The 6,712-nt window shown below is 43.2% G+C and overlaps 1 pseudogene; it reads left to right on the forward strand.

Moving 5' to 3' along the window:
* The first annotated feature begins 336 nt into the window (after nucleotides 1–336).
* LOC105715706 (Y-box-binding protein 1-like) lies at nucleotides 337–1,357 on the forward strand (annotated as a pseudogene).
* The last annotated feature ends 5,355 nt before the right edge of the window (nucleotides 1,358–6,712 follow it).

Here is a 6,712-nt window from a genome sequence, read left to right on the forward strand (position 1 = left end):
GTGGATACTGTCGCCTCAAGCAAACTATTTAGAGGGTGGAAACTTCAAGTTCTTTTCTGACCTAGACTTAGAAGTCACTTTTTACTTCTGCCACATTCTATTCTTTAGAAGTGAAATGCTAAATCCAATCCACATTCAAGGGGATGGGAATAAGGGTTCACCTTTGGAGAGGAGGAGGGTCAAAAAACATGCAGGCGAGTTCGATCGGTAGCGGGAGCGGAGAGCGGACCCTAGAGAGCCCTGAGCAGCGCCACCTCCGCCGCAGGCCTAGTTACCATCACATCCCGGGAGGAGCTGTAGCTGCAGCAGCCGGCCCCAGTCACCATCACCGCAACCATGAGCAGTGAGGCTGAGACCCAGCAGCCGCCCCCGCCCTCAGCGCCGCGGACACCAAGCCCGGCACTACAGGCAGCGGCGCAGGGAGCAGTGGCCCGGGCGGCCTCACATCGGCGGCGCCTGCTGGTGGGGACAAGAAGGTCATCGCAACGAAGGTTTTGGGAACAGTAAAATGGGTCAATGTAAGGAACAGATAGATATGGTTTCATCAACAGGAATGACACCAAGGAAGATGTATTTGTACACCAGACTGCCATAAAGAAGAATAACCCCAGGAAGTACCTTCGCAGTGTAGGAGATGGAGAGACTGTGGAGTTTGATGTTGTTGAAGGAGAAAAGGGTGTGGAGGCAGCAAATGTTACAGGTCCTGGTGGCATTCCAGTTCAAGGCAGTAAATATGCAGCAGACCGTAACCATTATAGACGCTATCCACGTCGTAGGGGGTCCTCCACACAATTACCAGCAAAATTACCAGAATAGTGAGAGTGGGGAAAAGAACGAGGGATCAGAGAGTGCTCCCGAAGGCCAGGCCCAACAACGCCAGCCCTACCGCAGGCGAATGTTCCCACCTTACTACACGCGGAGACCCTATGGGCGTTGACCACAATATTCCAACCCTCCTGTGCAGGGAGAAGTGATGGAGGGTGCTGACAACCAGGGTGCAGGAGAACAAGGTAGACCAGTGAGGCAGAATATGTATCAGGGATATGGACCACGATTCCGCAGGGGCCCTCTTCACCAAAGACAGCCTAGAGAGGACAGCAATGAAGAGGATAAAGAAAATCAAGGAGATGAGACCCAAGGTCAGAAGCCACCTCAACGTCAGTACCGCCGCAACTTCAATTACCGACGCAGACGCCCAGAAAACCCTAAACCACAAGATGGCAAAGAGACAAAAGCAGCCGATCCACCAGCTGAGAATTCGTCCGCTCCCGAGGCTAAGCAGGGCGGGGCTGAGTAAATGCCGGCTTACCATCTCTACCATCATCTGGTTTAGTCATCCAACAAGAAGAAATAAGAAATTCCAGCAATAAGAAATGAACAAAACATTGGAGCTGAAGACCTTAAGTGATTGCTTTTTGCCTGTTGACCAGATAAATAGAACTATCTGCATTATCTATGCAGCATGGGGTTTTTATTATTTTTACCTAAAGATGTCTCTTTTTGGTAATAACAAACATGATTTTTTTAAAAAGCCTGATTTTTCTCAATACGCCTTTAAAGGTTTTTAAATTGTTTCATATCTGGTCAAATTGAGATTTTTAAGAACTTTATTTTTAATTTGTAATAAAAGTTCACAACTTGACTTTTTCAAAAAAGTCAACAAACTGCAAGCACCTGTTAATAAAGGTCTTAAATAATTGTAAAAAAAAAAAAATGCAGGCATATTTTAAAACCATCACATACTCCAATGGAAAAATGAGCAAAAGATATGAACAAGAAATTCTGAAAAGACTAATAAGTATATGAAAAACTTTAAGTTTGTTAATAACCAAAGAGATACAAATTGAACAAGCAGATGCCATCAGACTGGTAGAGGTTAAAAAGAATGACAATACTAAATGGTGAAGGTGGAATGGAAAATGGGCTCTCCTGTACATGCGTAGTAAGAGCATAACTAGGCACAATCTTTTCAGCGAAACGTGGTGATTCTTATGCACTGACCTCAACATGTAACTACCTCTGACCTATTTACCCAACTCTGGAAATTTATCCTGACCCAAAAAATTCAGAAATGTGCTCAAATATTCACCTACAATGCTATTTATTATGGCAATGTTTGTAACAGACAAAACTTGTTAATGGCCTTAAAGTCCAACAGTTGGGTCCAGTACTCTGTGGTATATACAAATATAGCACCATATAAGTATACAAAAAAATTTTAAACAATATACAAAAACATACGTATAGTGTAATCCTATTTCCATGATTCTCTAACTGTGTACCAAGGCATCCCTGGAGGCTGCAGCTATTCATAGGATGCCATGAGAAATTTCAGATTTTTGAAGGAAACACAGGGCTACTTAACATTGTTGGATGCCACGTGAACTACTAGCTTGAGTTAGTTCACTGTTTCAACACTAAATGATTCTATATTTTATTGTAGATGAGAGGTGATTTTTTTGTTTCCCAATGCTCTTCTCTGTTTAATAAACATGGCAAAAACCAAACAAACAAACAAACAAAACATAAAATGAAAACACTAGATGGTAAGATGTGTTTTACGTGTGCCTGCTGTGGAGAAACCAAACAGGTTGAGCACTTTTTCTCCAGCTCCCACTTCACCCCTACCTGGCTTCCCTGGTTCCTGCAGATAGTGAGGACAGTAAGAGAGAGGGGCTGTCCCTGGAGATTGCACAGGGCTTGCAGAGACTGGCCGGTCCTGAGAGCATCAGCCTTCTCATGACTGTGCCCTAAAGAGGCTGCAGGCCCTTGGGGAGGTTGGACAGGGACACCAGAATGGCCAGCTTTGACTGCAAGTCCCTGGAGTGGTGAATGGAAGCCACAGAGTCATTTTGGGGTTCCTACTCTTCCAGTCTCACCAGAATTATGTGGTTCCTAGAAAGGGAGCAAAACCTCTACTTTCTAGGAGTCACTAACTGGCCACTGATTTCCTCATGGCCTCCACTGTCTGGTGCAACTGGTGGGTCTCTGCTGCCTCCATGCCCATGCAAGAAAACGGGACCCCAGGGCTGAAGCCCCATCTCTACAGGTGCACCGCATTTGGGCCTTATCACCTGACCTGGAGTGTCCAGACAGGGCGATCTCCACTTAAGGGTAATGGGGGTTGCTCCCTGCTTCTTGCTTGCCCAGTGCACTCTGTCATTTTCCCAAAATCCCATTCTATATCATGGGCTTGGGCTTTTAAAAAATAAAAGCCAACAGGCCAAGATGGCGGAGAGAAGCCAGCGCCGGAATGCAGCTCACAGCAAATGAGACAGAGGGCTGGAGGACTTCACGGTTCCAAACTAGGTGCCGGGTTCTTTCCTGTGGGACTGATAGGGCACCGGAATTGGGCCCAGGGAATGAGCCGCAGGGTGACAGCTGCCTGAGGGGGCAAATCAAGACAGGGTGAAACGTGCAGCTGGCTCGGAGGGTCGGGGGACTTAACCCCCTCCGTGCTGCGTTTCAGATCCTGTGCTTGCCTCATCCCTCCTGCAACCCTCGGTCCAAGAGAGCCCCGGCAGACAGTGGGGAGCCACGGGTAATCGATGCAAATCTGAGCAGCAGCTACCACCCGGCTCGGCAAGTTGTCACAGGGACCTGGACAGGAGTCTAGACTAACCTGGTAGAGACGCCATTGGGAAAGCGGGGCCAATCTCACTTGCAAACAAACTCCAGGGAAGGACCACCCACCCAACAACCTGACTGAACCCGAGAGAGCGCAGCAACGCCCTCTGCAGGCCAAAAAAGATACAGCTCCAACCTCAATAGAAAAAAAAAGTCCACTCAGAGACTCCTCCTGAAATCACCAACTTTAAAGATTAAAGGGAGATAAATCCACGAAGATGGGAAAAAACCAGTGCAAAAAGGATGAAACCAAAGAACAGAACACCTCTTCCCCTCCCAGGGATCACAACTCCTCACCATTAAGGGAACAAAAAAAGATAAAATGAATCTGACTTATTGACAGAAGAAGGCTTCAGAAGGTAGGCAATAACAAACTTCTCTAAGTTAAAAGACCATATTCTTACCCAGTGCAAAGAAACTAAGAACCTTGAAAAAAGGTTAGATGAAATGCTAACTAGAATAACCAGCTTAAAGAAAAACATAACTTGATGGAGCTGAAAAACACAGCACGGGAACTTCACAAGGCATACACAAGTTTCAACAGCCAAATTGATCAAGCAGGAGAAAGAATATCAGAGATAGAAGATCAAGTCAATGAAATAAAAAGAGAAGGCAAGATTAGAGAACAAAGAGTGAAAAGAAATGAACAAAGCCTCCAAGAACTATGGGATTATGTGGAAAAACCTAATCTATACTTGATCGGCGTACCTGAATGTGACAGGGAGAATGAAGCCAAGTTGGAAAACACTCTTCAGGATATTATCCAAGAGAACTTCCCCAACCTAACAAGACAGGCCAACATTCAAATCTAGGAAATACAGAGAGTACCACAAAGATATTCCTCAAGAAGAGCAACCAAGACACATAGTTGTCAGATTCACCAGGGTTGAAATGAAGGAAAAAATCCTAAGGGCAGCCAGGGAAAAGGGTCGAGTCACCCACAAAGGAAAGCCCGTCAGACTCACAGCGGATCTCTTGGCAGAAATCCTGCAAGCTAGAAGGGAGCGGGGGCCAATATTCAACATCCTTAAAGAAAAGAACTTTCAACCCAGAATTTCATGTCCAGCCAAACTAAGCTTCATAGGTGAAGGAGAAATAAAATCCTTAACAGACAAGCAATTGCTGAGAGATTTTGTTGCTACAAGGCCTGCCTTACAGGAGCTACTGAAGGAAGTACTAAACAGGGAAAGGAACAACCAGCACCAGCCACTGCAAAATGTACCAAATGGTAAATAATGATGCAATGAAGGAGCCACGTCAATTAACGGGCAAAACAACCGGCCAGCAACAAAATGGCAGGATCAAATTCAAACATAACAATATTAACGTTGAATGTAAATGGCCTAAACACCCCAATCAAAACACACAGAATGGCAAACTGGATAAAAAGTCAAGACCCATTGGTGTACTGTATTCAGGAGACCCATCTCACATGCAAAGACACACATAGACTCAAAATAAAGAGATGGAAGAAGATTTACCAAGCAAATGGAAAGCAAAAAAAAAAACAGGGGTAGCAATCCTAGTCTCTGATAAAATGGACTTTAAACCAACAAAGATCAAAAGAGACAAAGAAGGGTATTATATAATGGTAAAAGGATCAATGCAACAAGAAGAGCTAACTATCCTAAATATTTATGCACCCAATGCAGGAGCACCCAGATGTATAAAGCAAGTTCTTAGACCTACAAAGAGACTTAGACTCCTGTACAATAATAGTGGGAGACTTTAACACTCCACTGACAATACTGGACAGATCAACGAGACAGAAAGTCAACAAGGATATCCAAGACTTGAATGCAGATCTGGACCAAGTGGATCTAATAGACATTTACTGGACACTCTACCCCAAATCCACAGAAAACACATTCTTCTCAGTACCACATTGCACTTACTCCAAAATTTACCACATAATTGGAAGTAAATCACTCCTCAGCAAATGCAAAAGAACAGAAATCACAGCAGTCTCTTAGACCACAGTGCGATCAAATTAGAACTCAGGATTAAGAAAAGCACTCAAAACCACACAATCACATGGAAACTGAACAACTTGCTCCTGGATGACCAATGGATAAACAATGAAATGAAAGCAGAAATAAAAACGTTCTTTGAAACCAGCAAGAATGAAGATACAACATAACAGATCCTATGGGACACATTTAAAGCAGTGTCTAGAGGGAAACTTATAGCAATAAATGCACACATGAGAAACAAGAAAAGATCTAAAATCAACACCCTATCGTCAAAATTGAAAGAGCTAGAGGAACAAGATCAAAAAAACTCAAAAGCTAGCGAAGACAATAAATAACTAAGATCAGAGCAGAAGTGAAGGAGTTAGAGATACAAAAAAACCCTTCAAAAAACAATAAATCCAGGAGATGGTTTTTTGAAAAGATCAACAAAATAGACCAATAGCTAGACTAATAAAAAAGAAAGGAGAGAAGAATCAAATAGATGTAATAAAAAATGATAAAGGGGAGATCACCACCAATTCCTCGGAAATACAAACTACCATCAGAGATTACTACAAACAACTCTATGCACATAAATCAGTAAACCTAGAAGAAATGGATAAATTCCCGGACACTTGCAAACTCCCAAGACTAAGCCAAGAAGAAGTTGAAACCCTAAATAGATCAATAACAAGGTCTGAAGTTGAGGCAGCAATTAATAGCCTACTGACCAAAAAAAGTCCAGGTACAGATGGGTTTACAGCTGAATTCTACCAGACGTACAAAGAGGAGCTGGTACCATTCCTTCTGAAATTATTCCAAACAATACAAAAAGAGGGAATCCTACCTAACTCTTTCAATGAGACCCACATCATCCTGATACCAAAATCTGGCAGAGACACAACTAAAAAAGAAAACTACAGGCCAATATCCATGATGAACACTGATACAAAAATCTTCAATAAAATACTGGCAAACTGAATCCAACAGTACATCAAAAAGCTTATCCACCACAATCAAGTAGACTTCATACCAGGGATGCAAGGCTGCTTCAACATACACAAATCTATAAACATAATTCACCCCATAAACAGAATCAAAGACAAAAACCACATGATTATCTCAATAGATGC

This window comes from Aotus nancymaae, unplaced genomic scaffold (genome assembly GCF_030222135.1).
Source record: "Aotus nancymaae isolate 86718 unplaced genomic scaffold, 86718_ANA_hifiasm-v0.15.2.pri h1tg000064l_1, whole genome shotgun sequence".
In the NCBI taxonomy this organism is placed as follows: domain Eukaryota; kingdom Metazoa; phylum Chordata; class Mammalia; order Primates; family Aotidae; genus Aotus; species Aotus nancymaae.